This window comes from Rhinatrema bivittatum, unplaced genomic scaffold (assembly GCF_901001135.1).
Source record: "Rhinatrema bivittatum unplaced genomic scaffold, aRhiBiv1.1, whole genome shotgun sequence".
In the NCBI taxonomy this organism is placed as follows: Eukaryota; Metazoa; Chordata; class Amphibia; order Gymnophiona; family Rhinatrematidae; genus Rhinatrema; species Rhinatrema bivittatum.
In genome coordinates, this window is record NW_021821047.1 from 39642 (window position 1) to 54187 (window position 14546).

At 42.4% G+C, this 14546-nt stretch overlaps 1 protein-coding gene across 1 annotated transcript in view; it reads left to right on the forward strand.

Moving 5' to 3' along the window:
- Window positions 1–915: 915 nt before the first annotated feature.
- LOC115082394 (solute carrier family 35 member F5-like) overlaps window positions 916–14546 on the forward strand; it is a gene marked incomplete at its 3' end in the record, with an annotated part of 72373 nt that continues 58742 nt past the window's right edge. The window contains 3 exon segments of the mRNA XM_029586613.1: window positions 916–1417; window positions 2557–2608; window positions 8227–8335.

Sequence of the window (14546 nt, forward strand, 5' to 3'; positions counted from 1 at the left end):
TGAATGTTAGAGGTGTATATATGAGAAAGAGGAGAAAGTTTGTGCATCTCCATTCTCTCCAACTGCAGGTGGCAAATGTCAGGCTTTTAAAGTTTATTTATAAAGAAGTTTTTTATAATACCATTACAAATGCAATATATAAAAATATACATACACGTATATATATAAATTATTCTGACACAAGGCTCCTAAAGGGGGGGGGGGGGAATCTAGTTGGCACAGCAATACAAGGAAGACAGTACAATAAAGACAATCAATACTTATCCACTTATTTTATTTATTTAGATTTTTATATTCCACTTTTTGGCACTTCAACGTGTACATCAAAGCAGATTACATTCAGGTGATGTGGGTATTTCCCTGTCCCCATAGGGCTTCCAATCTAATACATACCCATTTCAATTTTTATAGTTTAGATCACTACAGGGACCTGGTCTTTTCTGTGCAGGCCCAGGACAGACAACAAATGGGGGGGGGGGGGGGGGGGAAGAGAGCGCTCCAGTAATTGTTTATGCAGGGCAGCAAAAATGCTAGCCCTGGCTCTGCTTCCCTCTTTGCTCCTCATATTCCCTCTCTGCCTCCCCCCACCCCAACATTCTCTTGTCCGCCACACTCCTCTCTGCCCAGTTCTTCTTTGCTCCTCCCTCCTTTCCTCTTTGTCCCACACGCCTCTTACCCCTCACCCTTCTTCCCTTCCTGTCTCCACCTTTCTCTGCTTATTCTATTTTTGATACTAAACCAGTATCACCACCATCTTTGCCCTCTTTTGCAGTCAACATCCTCGTTTTTTCCTCCCAAACTCCATTTCTACCACTTTCTTGTCTTCCACCCATTCCTCCGTGTTACTCTTTTTCCTCAATTAAGCAACCCCCCCCCCCCCAAAAAAAAAAAACAAACCCCTTCTCGCCTCTTACCTTTATCTTCAGTTCCCAAGCTTCAGCAGGATAAAGCGAGGAAGTAAACAGCTTTAGGTTTAGTACTGAGATTACGAGCTGCTGCTGCAGCAGCAGCAATAGTAGATTCGGCGATAAAAGCAAACAGTTCTATTTTCGCAAAAACTGCCAGCAGCAAGTCGAAGATAAAAGCAGGGTGCACGCCCCTTCCTCTTCCTTCCGCGTTCTGCAGCAACCCCGCCTTCTACATCCACCCTGCTGTTTCTGTCACCTCTGATTGGCTGCTGCCAATGAGTCATCACTCTGTGACTGCTGGCTACTCGAGGCAAAGAAAGAAAGCTGACGAAACAGCACAGAGAGCCGCTGACAGTCAGCTGCCCAGTCCAAAACTAGCCCGACTCGCACAACCGGGAAAAATGGAGCCCAACCTGGCAACACGATAGGTCACAGAAGCAGGACGAGCCAGGCCGACGGATGCCGAAGCTCCGCCCCTTGCGTCTGACATCAGGCGTAAACCAGTTCTGGTAGGAGAGGAGGGAGGAGTGCGAATGCGACGTTTCCGGGGAAAAAAAAAAAAAATCAAAACACGGAACTAGCTGGGGAAGGGCTGGCCCTCCCCTCCGTCCCGGATTCTGTGTACAGGGCGACTCTCGTATCCAGGCCCTTCCCGCCGCGCTCGCAGGGCAGGATCGGGCACTCTCCTGAAGCCCTCACCCTCGCCCCAGAGGCTGATGGGGCCGGTCGCGAGCTTTGGACTCCGTTCTGGGAGCTGACATCCTATCGTCTGGCCCAGGCTTCTTCTGCAGCTTCCCCGGCGGCAAGTTAGTCACGGACATTTGGCAAAGTCCAGTTTCTATGAGGTGGTGCAAATCGTGCACTGTGAGTCCATGCGATGGAGTAAGTGTAACTGAATGCCTATGTGCGTGTGACTATGCTGTAAGGGAAGTGTATGGCTCTGACTCCTGTGTGACTGTGCCTCAGTTTGTGAATGTGAGCTTGTGCTGTAAATGCATATCTATGACGTGTGTGTGTGTGTATTTCTGACTCATTTTGCAGGTAATTTTAAATGTAATGTAAATTAATATACTATTCTAGCAATTTTCCAAAACTATTTACACCCATATAGTGCCCTTACATGGGAATATCCTATGGACAATTCAATGGCATGTATTGTAGCAATTTTCAAAAGCCTATTTACATGTGTAAACTCCAATTTTAAGTGTGTAAATGCTTTTTAAAATCAGGCTCTAAGTGATGGGTGTGTGTGTGTGTGCCTGTGCTGTAAGTGCATGGCTGTGACTCACTATGTTTGTATGTAATTGAGTGTGACCGCGACTCCAAATGTCTCTCTGTCCGAGCTGATCTCTCCTAATTAATCTCACCCCAAAGCCAAGATATGCTATTTCAATCTCTCAAATTTACAGCTTTTGCTCTTAATGCTTGCATTGTGCAAGTCTGACAGTGTCTGTAGATGTCAGAGAATGAAGTTGGACACTCAAATTACTACTACTCTTGAGCTGCTTATATAAATATAAATTTGTTTTCATTTCTTTAAGTGATGTGCTATGCAGTATAGTTAAATTTTTTTATAGGGAAGGATACAAATATGTGTCTTTATTATTTTCCTTATTAATCCACGCATCTTTTTTTTTTTCTCCTCTAGATACTGGTATTTATGTACAGCCCTTTAGATGCCATGGAAGCTGTTTTATCAGGCAAGAGAGCTTTATGTGCAGTTGAAACAGTTTTTAAGTAGTCAGAAAGCATGGAATTTTAAAACTTCAATGTGTAATTTTCTCTGCTGGAAGCTAGATTCCATCTTATGACTTTTAGTCTTTATCTTGTAAAATAATTATCTGTGTTCCAGAATAATTTGTTTATAGTGGGAGTGTGGTCTGCATTCTCTTTCAGTTTTTTAAATCAGATTTCTTCTTTTTAGTTATACTGTGCAGGCCCCTATCCTTAAGATTCCAGTGTAGTCAAACTTCTTTAGCTATGTATTCCACTTTTATTGACCTAAACATTACAATTTTCTGTTCATGCAGTCCCTGATTTCTTACCTCCTCCCCCCCCCCCCCCCCCCCCCCGATTTCTCCCATCCATCCAACCTAAATTCAATCTACTTTATTTTCTAAGCTACATTTTACTGTTCTTCGGTCTCCTTAGCAAAGTCTTATTGAATCAGATTCTTACAGGGGAATTTTCAAAGGAATTAAACATGCAAATGTAACATACTATCCTAGCAATTTTCAAAAGACATTTACCCATGTTAAGTGCACATAATACTGGTAAAAACCTATTGATAATTCAATGGCATGTATTGTAACAATTTTCAAACACCCACTTAAACAGGTAAAATGCATTTACACATGTAAAACCCAGTTTTAAATGTGTACATGCTTTTGAAAATCAGGCCTTTAATGTTATAAGGCAGGTGACAAAACAAGCTATCATACGCAGTTTATTGCATTTTATGAAAGGCTGAAGTATTTGCTTTCTTGCATATTGATATTCCAGTCCCCAAGTGATAGCCCTTTTTTTTTCCATTTTGTACTGAGGTGTACTGTGGAAATGTCTGGCAAATAAAGCTTATGTATACATTGTTTGTTTTCCTTTCCTAACAACAATTGTTTGCCTAAGCCTTTTTTGACTGCTGAATCTCTCTGTAGTACATATTGGTGCTAAATGCTCAACTGTGACAGCTGGAATGTAGTTCAGCAGCATTATAGAAAGTGTTCACAAGCCTCTGAAGAACAACGGAGGGAGGAGAAATGAAATGAATTTAAAGCCCTTTGATTGCTATGTACCAGCATTCCTTCTGGTATGAAAGCATGGGGAAAAGTATTTGGTACATCCGTTCTTGTATGTCTACTTGCTTAGCTGTTGTAAGAGTCACAATCTCTAGTTTGCAACCTTCAGAAGTCTATCATTAGTCATAGAGTGGGCGAAGAGGTATTGAAAATGTTATCAGCTTCTTTATACATTTATCTTGGCAGGACACTTATCTCTTGTAGCTACAATCTAATCTCATTTTGACTTTTAATATCCTGCCCTTTCAGATTTATAGGACTGCCTATAAACGGGCTTAAAACATATAAAGAAATACATTTTTTTTGCATGAAATTAAATGCAGCATATCCTGATACAGTTCATATATACATATTAATACTAGTCATAAAAATATAAAACAGCATATTTCAATACATAATTCAGACGGAATAATAACAAAAAACCCTAACCCCTGACAAATTCTCACTTCCTACTCTCACTAGGAATGAAACAGCTTAAGGTGAATTTTAAAAACCTGACACGTGCCGAAATTAGGGGATGTGTGAATATATCGGGCTGGTGCATGCCGAGTGAATTTTAAAAGTCGCCCGGATACGCACGCACTTGCTGTGCGCACAAATGAAAAGGTCCAGAAATGGGCAGGGCGTGGTCGGGGCATGGGCGTTCCGGCATTTTAACTTGAAGTTTGCCCGTAAATACTTGGCGCACAACCGTGCGCCAGGGATCCCCAGTCATGTAACTTTTCTTCTCCTATGGATGACATGTAAATTGTAACACAAAAAATTCTAAGCAGATCAGTAGGGTTTTAAAAGTCGAGGCTAACAGTGGGGAAGGTAGGCGGAGGGGGTGGGGGTGGGGTGGGGTTGGAATTCCTATCCCTTAAGTTGGTGAACTGGGAATGAATTGGAGAAAATGGCCAATTACATTAGCACACGTGGCTTTTAAAATTCCCCCGCTTACGTGGTAGAAGCGGCATTTACGCTCACAGACACGCGTCCACTTAAAATTGCACACACGTGCGCATGGTCAGGCTATTTTAAAATGGCCACGTCCCTGGGTGTGGGCTGGTGAACAAGCGCACATGAGCACCTGCGCGCCAGTTTGAAAGCTACTGTCTTTATGAGCATAATGCAAAACTTCAATTATAAAACCAAAATACTAAACCTTAATGGCCAGGGCAATCGAACACTATGCAAAAGTCCTTGCCAAACCTCAAAACACCCCACGGACAATGCAGTCTTCCTAAAAGGATAGCATAGATGGCCCAAACTGTCCCTGAGGAGTGACCCTCCCCCCCCCCCCCCCATTCTGGACAGCCCACACTGATGATAGTAGGAGGGGTGGGACCTCAACAATATCAACATTGTCAGCAACTGGACACAAAGGGAATCACAGCAGGATGAAGGCAGATGGAAGGAGCCTCAAAGGGCACTTCAGACCACTGGGTGCCACCTCTTCAGGATGGCTTGCGCTGTTGTTAGCAGGAGGGGCGGAGCATCGTGTCCTCAAAGTTTACCAGTTAAACAAAAGCCTTACATTTTGAAAGCCATAAGAAAATGACTGTTCAAATGATAATAAAGCAGGCTGAGCAAGGTAACAGAAGTAGTATATGGATGGAGGCAATTTTCAAGTCTTCCCTTGAAAGTAACCAGAGGACCTGCAAAAGCTCATTTTCTAAGGAGAACTCCCTCTAGAATTCCCTTTGGGAAAATCTGCCGGTGAGCCCCAAAAGTGTATCCATGGACTTTGCACCTGCTTTGGAAAGTCCCTCCCTTGACATAACCCCCATTCCCTCTTTCCCTGCAGGTAAAAAAGCACGTGTGTTGTGAAACAGCAGGCACACTTCCTATCCTGCAGTGATGGGGCGGGAGGCAGATTTAACCTTGGGAATGCCTTTGGAGATTGCCCTCTTGGTGTTATGATTGACCATAAGTTAATGATTTAAAAAAAAGAAATCTGTATTATGCAAGGTAAATATAGTGAGAAAGCTAGTGCGGTGTTTACTTAGCCCCCGCCTTTTCAGTGGCAGCGCAGGGCGGGTTGCATTCAGGTACCGTAGGTATTTCTCTGTCCCCAGAGGCAGTGGAGGGGGAAGTGGCTTTGCCCAGGGTCACAAGGCCTGACAGCAGGATTTGAACTTAGTCCGCTGCTCTAGCCTACGCCTCCACACCTGCAGCACAGGGTTATTTTCTGTGATGATTATTCAGCAAAAGTTCTGTTGCATACTATACATTTACATGTGCTACTCAAAAATGTTTTTTCCCTTAATAAAACTTGTATGTCGTCTCTCTCGTTTTTAATGTTTTCATTTTTTTTTCTTTGTCCAAGTCTCATGTTTCCTCTTTTTTTTTTTTTCTTTTTCATTCTTCTTGTTCTCCGTCTCTGCATGCGTCACACTCTTAGTACAACTTCTTTCCCTCTCCTAAAGATAGCTCTTCTCTCAACTACCTCCACTTCTCTTGGAGTCTCTCCTTCCCTCCGTGTCTTTGATCGCTCTCTTCCCTCCCGTCCATTATCTTCTCCCCCCCCCCCCCCCCCATTCAGGTCTCTCTTCTCCTTTCCTCATTGCCACCTGACTGCTGCCACCCCTCCATGTCAGCCTCTTGCCCGCGCAGGGTCACACAGCTCAGTGGTGGAAAGAGGGCTACTTGAGGCATTCTGTGTGGGAACACTAGGGGTGCGAGCCGGAGGCAGCCGTGATGAGAATAACAGCAGGGCAGAAAGGTTTGGAGGTAGTGGCAGGAATGGGAGGAGTAGCACTGATGGAAGAGGAAACAGTGGCAGGCCATATATATATAAATGATCTGGAAAGGAATACGATGAGTGAGGTTATCAAATTTGCGGATGATACAAAATTATTCAGAGTAGTTAAATCACAAGCGGATTGTGATACATTATAGGAGGAGGACGTTGTGAGACTGGAAGATTGGGCATCCAAATGGCAGATGAAATTTAATGTGGACAAGTGCAAGGTGTTGCACATAGGGAAAAATAACCCTTGCTGTAGTTACACGATGTTAGGTTCCATATTAGGAGCTACCACCCAGGAAAAAGATCTAGGCATCATAGTGGATAATACTTTAAAATCATCGGCTCAGTGTGCTGCAGCAGTCAAAAAAGCAAACAGAATGTTAGGAATTATTAGGAAGGGAATGGTTAATAGAACGGAAAATGTCATAATGCCTCTGTATCGCTCCATGATGAGACCGCACCTTGAATACTGTGTACAATTCTGGTCGCCACATCTCAAAAAAAGATATAGTTGCAATGGAGAAGGTACAGAGAAGGGCAACCAAAATGATAAAGGGGATGGAACAGCTTCCCTATGAGGAAAGGCTGAAAAGGTTAGGGCTGTTCAGCTTGGAGAAGAGATGGCTGAGGGGAGATATGATAGAGGTCTTTAAGATCATGAGAGGTCTTGAACGAGTAGATGTGACTCGGTTATTTTCACTTTCAAATAATAGAAAGACTAGGGGGCACTCCATGAAGTTAGCAAGAGGCACATTTAAGACTAATCGGAGAAAATTCTTTTTCACTCAGCGCACAATAAAGCTCTGGAATTTGTTGCCAGAGGATGTGGTTAGTGCAGTTAGTGTAGCTGGGTTCAAAAAAGGTTTGGATAAGTTCTTGGAGGAGAAGTCCATTAATGGTTATTAATCAATTTTACTTAGGGAATAGCCACTGCTATTAATTGCATCAGTAGCATGGGATCTTCTTAGTGTTTGGGTAATTGCCAGGTTCTTGTGGCCTCTGTTGGAAATAGGATGCTGGGCTTGATGGACCCTTGGTCTGACCCAGCATGGCAAGTTCTTATGTTCTTAAGTGGCTGAAGGGATTGGTAGTGGGCAGAGGAGGGCAGATTGTAGATTGTGTAGTTCTGTAGCAATGGAATAGTGAAGAAGCCCCAGTGTGTAGCTCTACTACTAGAGTCCGTTGAAATGGTAGAAGCAGATTCTACAAAATGTTTCTCACTTTTAATGAACGGTGAAAACACAAGTGCACAATTACAGAACTAGATTTTTGACTGGAGAAAAATCTGATGTATTTAAAGCTAGCTGTCTGCTGCATTTTAAGACTGTAAAACCAATAAAAAAAACTGATTTATTTTTTAAAATAAGATTTATCATTGCATTGCTGCTATCCAGAATTCATACTTTGTTTTACATATTCTTAAGAAAATAGTGTTTGTTTTTTTCTACTTTCTCTGCTATTTCGCATAAACTATTGAACCTTGAAGCAAAATACTTATAAACATTTTTTTCTGCAAAATGTATTTCTCTCCAGCACCTCTTCTTCTTAAGGAAACGACAAAGGAGATCTAAAAGAGTGCCAGAAAGGGCTGTTTACAAGAAAGTATTTCATTTTCTGTTTTAGCTCTTGCACTGCCCTGGACCTTTGCATTTGCTTGTGTATAACCTAATGTAGGGGCCATGATGCATTTTGGCACTATTTTTTCCTCTTCTCTAAGGCCCTGCAGAATCTAAAGGTCTGTGTTCTGTAAGATTAACACACAATTCATAGGCTTTTATATTTTGTTTTTTAGAATTCCACCATCCTGAAATTGCACCCGTCTGAAGCCCATCATCTCATTTTAAAGACTGCAGTCTTTTTATTTTATTTTAATTTTTAATTTTCCAGGATTACTGTGAAAGGTATGTATACAACCACAGAAAACACAGTTCCTACACCAGATTTGCATTGAGTCTAGCATGCAGTTAAAAAGGAATATTAACAAAATACATTTTTGTGTACATTAAAAGCCACAGGCTTAGATCCAGCAAATCCTGTATTGAATGTCTAATGGGATGCTACAGAAGGGCTGAATATCAGCGGGGAAATGTGAAAGATAGATCCATAGACAAAGCCCATTTCTTAGTGTCCAGTCAGATGAATCCAGAACAAGTGGGTTAAGCACCTCAACCAACAGATGGAGACGGAGCAACCTGATGTCACAGTATATGTACCCCTACAGTGACATCAGTCTGCCAGTATTCTCCGTCTCCAGCAGATGGGGTTTCCGTTCCAGTTTTTGTCTCACATTTGTAATTTGTGGTCTTTTATTCTGTATTTGGTGAAGATCTGTTCTATGCGTCTGCACTGCATAGATAGGATTTTGACAGTGGAGGGGAGGAACCAACTGCTGTGGTCTGTGTGGGTAACGGTGACATAGGAAGGTGCTAGAAGATAAACTAAGCTATTAAGTAGGAACTAAAAATCCAGAATGTCCAGGATAGCATTGTCTGAAGTGCTCCAGGTTCCACATGCAGGACCCAGAAAGCAATGTGAGCTCCAGGGAACTCAGTACATGGATGTGACAACAGTGCAGGGAAGAAGACTTAAGATTCATTAGGAACTGGGGAAACCCTTTAGGAGGCAGGAAGCCTGTTTCAGCGGGATGGACTCCATCTTAACAAAAATGGAACCTGGCTGCTGGTGCTAACAAGTCAAAAGGGAGAGAGCAGCTTTTAGACTAGATCTTGGGAGGAGGGAGAAGCAGACAGTTGCTCAGAAGCACATGGTTAGAAACAGAATATCCACAAAGGATACCCTTAGAAAAGGAAATTCTGACATTACTCAGGGGGGCGGATCTAAGATGGCCGCTTGGTAGAGCAGTGCGCTGTTGAGCTCCTGAGTTGTATACAATATGTCCTGCTGGGTTTTTTTTGATTACCTTAATGGGGAGACTGCACAAACTGCGAGGGGAACCTTTCCCTGCAGTACCCTCGTCGTCAACGCCAATCTCGGGACCCATGGACGCTCACATCGTGCGCAGAGGACGGAAAATACGGGGAACCTGCAGCCGCTGGAGATGCGGGGAGGAGAAGAGGAGCCCCCCCCCTCTCTCCCAGGCTCGATGTCACCTCTAAGTCTCGTTGATATGATGCCACCGGGGAATCCAGCGGGTGAGAGAGAGACCCCAGAGCAGACGGGAATGCCAGCCGACCGAAGCATCGAAGGGCGTGACCCGGCAGGGATCGGAGGGGGGTAATGGCTCTTCCTGGAAGCCCAAGCAACATCGAGGGACAGACCGGCGTGGGAGCAGAAATTCCTCTGTTGGAACAAGATGGAGAGCCCACAGAGAATTCTGTATCGAATATCTCAGAGGTGGTAAGACCTTCTAACTTCACATTAGAGACTATATGGGAAACCATCATCGAAATGCGATCCTCTATTTTACAGCTTGTTCATCCATTAACTGTTAAAATGAATCAGCTTGAAGAGAAAGTCAAAGTGCTGAACCATACTACAGTGGAGTTGGAAAGCCAAATAGTGACTAACAGACAGCAGGTAAATGTAATAAAAACAACTCAAGAAATGCTGATTAAAGATAATAGTACTGCTAGAAAAATAGAAAACCTGGAGAATCTGAGTAAGAATAGAAATTTAAGGTTCATAAATTTCCCCCAGGTCCCTCTGACTCCTCCAAGAGATTTGTTTAAACGCTATTTATTGGATATATTAAAAATTGAAGAGGTGGCTTTACCCCCGATTACAAAGATCTTTTATGTATCCAAACCAAGAAGAACAGAAGCGCAAACACAAGAATGAATAATGGGCAAAATCAGCTGGGCAAAATCAGCTTGTGGACATTTCTAATTTTTTGGAGAGCTCAGTTGCTGAATTGGCGACACTAATCGTATCTTTAGCACTGGACCATGACAAAGACTGGCTCTTGCGGCTGTGTTTGCGTCATATAAATGAAGTTTTTCTTGGATGTAATATTAGAGTTTTCCCAGATGTCTCTCGCGAGACACAAAAGAGAAGGAAAGCCTTTTTGCTATTAAAATCACAAGTTTTGCATATTGGGGGGGGGGGGCATTTTTCTTGGAATTTCCGTGCAAATGCACAGTTATGTACAGTAATAATACGTATATATTTTATGATCCCCCCCCACAATTGACCCAGTTTTTGATAGGGAAGGCTGTGGTAACTCCAGTAAGAAACTAACATTGATGTTGCTAGTCCCTATATAGTCATAAGGTCTCTGTATCTATTAAGCCTGAATTGGTTATATTTAGGATGGTTCCTTAAAATTTCTTGAAGTTGTGTAAATTTCTACCCCCCACTTTGTGGACTTTATTACAGAGACGTTGAAAAATGCCTTTTTATTCTTTAATCTATGAAGTTTTGTTTAGAGTATAAGAATTAACTTCTCTGTATTTCATGTTCAAGAAGAATTTTTTGTTATAATTTGTAAAATGCATAAAGAGAAAATAAAAAAAGAAAAGGGAAATTCAGCATGTTATTTATTTAACGAGATTTATATACAGTCATTCGGGATCGTTAAAATAACGCCATCATAATGGTTTACAAAATACAAGGTTACAGGGATAAGGGGGGTTAAACAGGGTTTCAAAGGTTTTCTTTTTCAAAGTTACAAACTGTTATTAATTATAGGGGGTATCATATGCAAGGTTATAGTTCAGTTTTATGTTTCACTTCTTATTTATAAACATAGTTGTGATGAATTTCATTTATTCTTAAGGATGGATTGGAGGGTGATGATGTATTGTTCATTGGGTGAGTTGGTATGCTTTGTTGAACAACCATGTTTTAGATCCTTTTTGAAGGTTTTTAGGTTTTCTTGAGTTCTGAGCTCAGTTGCTGGTGAGTTCCAGAGTTTTGGGGCTACCAAGGGAGATTGCTCTTTTTTGGATTGAGGTGAGTTGATTTGAGTGCGTTGGTGGTGATTTTAGGAGTATTCAATCCTGTATCTTATTGGTAGCCAGTGAAGTGAAATAAGTGTTGGAGTGATGTGGTCATGCTTTTTTGATCTGGCGAGGATTCTTGCAGCTGCGTTCTGCAGGATCTGGAGTGGGCTAATGGTATTAGAGGTAAGGTTAAGTTGAAAAGAGAGTTGCAGGTAATCTATGTTGGAGAAAATTAGTAATTGAAGGACTGATCTGAAGTCATTGTTGGAAAGAAAGGTTTTAGATGCTGGAGTGTAAGTAGCTTTTGATATCCGTCTTTAATTTTTGAGATATGGTTTTTGAAAGAAAGTTCTCTGTCAATTATTACTCAGAGGTTGCGGGGCATGATTGATTGGAGATATTATAGTATTTTGGTTCATGAGGTTGAGTGGTGGTATTTGAGGAGAGTTGTTCTTTCTGTCTAATAGTATTAATTCAGTCTTGTCGAAGTTGAGGATGAGTTTTAGGTTGGCTAGTTTTTCCTTTATACTGTTTAGGTAAGTGGCTGTTAATTTCTATGTTTCTTCAAGTGATTTTTTTTTATTGGGATTAATATTTGAATATCATCAGCATAGATGAAGTGGGTCAGATTCAGGTTTGAAAGGAAAGTAGCATAATGGGAGCAGATAGATGTTAAAGAGCGTCACTGATAGAGTAGATCCTGGGGAACTCCAGTGTTTAGGTTGATTTTCTTTGAGAGGGAATCATTAAGTAGCACTTGGTAGGATCTTTGTGACAGGTACGAGGAGAACCATTGTAGGGTTGTTTTATTAGCTCCGATTTCAGATAGATGGTAATCAAGATAGAGTGGTTTACTGTATCAAAGGCTGCTGATAGGTCGAGTAGGATAGAAGGTAACTTTAGCCTTTTTCAACCTTTGAGTACAAAGTCGTCATTGCAAGTAGTAGGGTTTCAGTTTTCAGTTGCTGCTTCTGAAGCCAAATTGAGCGGGTAGGTAGAGATGTTGTTTTCATTTAGATGGTCAGTGAGCCGAGTGTGGAAACTTTCTCAATGATTTTGGCAATGGGGGTAGATTTTCAAATAGCGCGCATAGGTGTACTTTTGTTGGCGCTCCAGGCGCCAACAAAAGTACGCTGGATTTTAGTAGATACGCGCGGAGCGCTGCGTATCCACTAAAATCCTGGGATCGGCGCGCGCAAGGCTATGAATTCTGTATAGCCGGCGCGCGCCGAGCCACGCAGCCTACCCCCGTTCCCTCCAAGGCCGCTCCGAAATTGGAGCGGCCTTGGAGGGAATCCTCTAACGCCCTCCCCTCACCTTCCCCTCCCTTCCTCTACCTAACCCACCCGCCCGGCCCTGTCTACACCCCCCCTTACCTTTCTCCGGGGATTTACGCCTCCCGGAGGGAGAAGTAAATCCCCGCGCGCCAGCGGGCCTGTTGCGCGCCGGGACGCGACCTGGGGGCGGGTACGGAGGGCGCGGCCACGCCCCCGGACCGCCCGGGCCGTAGCCACGCCCCGTACCCGCCCCCAAAACGCTGCCGACACGCCCCCTAAACGCCGCGACGACCGGGCCCGCCCCCGACACGCCCCCCTCGGAGAACCCCGGGACTTACGCGAGTCCCGGGGCTCTGCGCGCGCCGGTGAGCCTATGTAAAATAGGCTCACCGGCGCGCAGGGCCCTGCTCGCCTAAATCCGCCCGGTTTTGGGCGGATTTAGGCGAGCAGGGCTCTGAAAATCCGCCCCAATGAATGGGGAGGTTTGATATGGGTCAGTAGTTCAGTGGGTTTTCTGGATCTAGATTATTCTTTTAATATGGGTTTGATGATTGCCGATTTTAGACATTCTGGGTAGTTTCCTTCCATGAGGGAAAGGTTTACAATTTTAGTTAACATCTTGGTTATTGATGGTTCGAGATTTTTTATCGTTGTAATGGGTATGGTGTCAATAGGGTGTTTAGCTGGGTTCATTTTTTTAATGATCATTTGGATTTCTAAGGAAGATGCTGTCTCAAAGTTGGACCAGGTTTTTGTTTGAATGTTCGGTAATTTCTGGTCTTGTGAGTCATTTTTTAGGTTGTTCTTTATGAGGATTTTCTTTTTTTCATTAAAGAAGTCTGTGAAGTCGTTGCGATTGATCTTTGGTGTTGAATGTGATTGATCGTCGTACGATGATTTTGTTAGGCTTTTTACTATGTTGAAGAGCATCTTAGGGTTTTGTTGGTATTTGGTTATTTTTTTGGTGTAGAAGTCTTTTTTTGTTTTATGGATGAGCTTTTTGTATTCTGCTAGTTGTGTTCTGTATGCGTTAAGTAGTGTGGTGGTTTGGTTTTTTTCTCCATAATTTCTCAGTTTTTCTGAGTTTCCGTTTGGCTGCTCTGATGTTTTTGTTGTACCAGAGATTCTGATTTTTTGGTTCTTTTATACTTTTCATTATTATGGGATTTATCTTATCTGCTATGGTTTTCGTTATGGTGATCCAGGAAGATGTTGCGTTTTCTGTGTTTGATAGGTCTATATTTGTTCAGTTTGAAGATTTGCTTGAAGAGTTTCAGTGCAGAAAGGTGGATGGTAAGAGAAGGATTTGGTTGTGTTTTTTCTTCTAGTGAGTTTATAATTTGAATATAGATTTGTGTGGATGATAGAGTGGTCTGACCATGGTATTTTTGTTATCTCCGTTTGGTGTTGATGAAGATTAGGTCTAGTGTGTGACCTGCTTTGTGCGTAGGGCCATTGATAATTTGATTGAGACTCAGTGATGATAGTGCATCAATGATTGAGGAGCAGCCAGGCAAGTAGGGGGCAGTGTCTATGTGTAAGTTGAAGTCACCAAGAATAATTATGGGTTTGTTAATTGATAATTTGGTCAGGAAAAATTTAATAAGTGGTGAGCAGTTTTTTTTCGAGGTATTAGGGGGGCAGTGTACTAGGCAAATTTGTAAGTGTAGAGAATCAAATAGTGCAATTTCCAGTGGAGAGCAATTGCTTGTTGAAATTAGTTATAACAACAAGTTGTGGAAAAATCTGATTCTTGAATCATCTGATAGTAAGGAGATTATGAAAAAGAATACATTTGTGTCCATAGGAAAATGCCAACAGTCTTAAAAACTAAGATGGGAGAGTTAGAATATATGGCACTAGATGAAAATATTGATCCAATAAGCATGTCAGAGACCTGGTGGGGAAAGGACAATCTATGGGACATTGTGATA